The sequence below is a fragment of the Octodon degus genome, unplaced genomic scaffold (assembly GCF_000260255.1).
Source record: "Octodon degus isolate 3935 unplaced genomic scaffold, OctDeg1.0 scaffold00043, whole genome shotgun sequence".
Classification (NCBI taxonomy): Eukaryota; Metazoa; Chordata; class Mammalia; order Rodentia; family Octodontidae; genus Octodon; species Octodon degus.
The window spans coordinates 11,196,628-11,197,749 of NW_004524619.1; the positions used below are offsets into that span (position 1 = coordinate 11,196,628).

A 1,122-nucleotide genomic window follows, 5' to 3' on the forward strand; every position below is an offset into this window, starting at 1 on the left:
AAAGGAAAAGATGGAAACAAAGCTCTGTAAATAGGAAGAAGAGGGGTTGAAGGAAGGATAGAGGAATGGAGGGGAGTTATCTCATGGACAGGTACAAATACTCTATGATGAATATAACCATTGTGTATACCTAAAATGTAATAAAATCTAATGTAAAAAAACCCCAAAACTCTCTGGTGAGGAGTGGCACTAGGGCTGGGAGAGCCATCCTTTTGGTCTGAGTCTAGCTGGTAGAACTAGTTAAGCACAAGAATGCACAGGAGCTAGAGAATGGGGCACTCCAACGGGAGGGCCCTGGACACCAGCCGTGTCCTGGCTGCAGGCAGTCTTGGCATTGCTTGTCCTGCTGGAGTACAGAGACAGCAGTGATGTTCCATCAGGCCACTTGAAAATATTGGGCTTTGGTTGCTTAAGAGCGTGAGGAAGAACACCTTAGATTACCCACCTGAAACGCAGCAGTGCGCTTGCGCTCCCTGGCACGTCACAGCCCCTTGGCCTGTCTGGGACCCCAGCCGTGGTCAGAGTGGGTGTCCTTCATGCATGGCACCAGTGCTCATCAAAAGCACCTATGGTATCCCTGAACTTTGCCACCACAGGTTTCTAGCCCTTTCCCACAATTGTGTGGGGGCCTGGCCAGGGAACACTGTCCCAAAGAATCCCAGTGAATCTGACAACACTTCCCCCATGGGCTTGATTAATTTTTCCTGGAGGGGGAACAATCAGAAATACAGTGAAGAAAGCATTTGACCCCTGAATGATACCTACATCCAAGGACATGATTTTTACTCAGGGAAAGGAAGAGTAAAACAAAACAGCACCATTACCTAAGGGGGATTTCCAAGAACAATCAGCTAGGACAAAGAAATCAAACAATCACCTGTTGATTTTATGAGTTCATTTTTATCTTTCTTAAATGTGTGGGTCTACGGAGAAAATGTAGCCCTAGCATTTCTGAGGGAAGAAATACTTTTTCAAGTGCTATACCCACAGAGAAATTTTTCTAAATGATAGCAGTTTTATTAAAGATAGGAAAAGAAACAGGATCTGCAGAGCAAGTTTGAACCAAATGTAGACTGGGCGTGGTGGCATGTGCCTGTAATCCCAGCGCTTGGGAGGCTGAAA

General features: G+C 45.9%; 1 pseudogene; it reads left to right on the top strand.

The window, feature by feature from the left end:
* LOC101579026 overlaps nt 1-1,122 on the top strand; it is an 8,748-nt pseudogene that overhangs the window by 6,068 nt on the left and 1,558 nt on the right.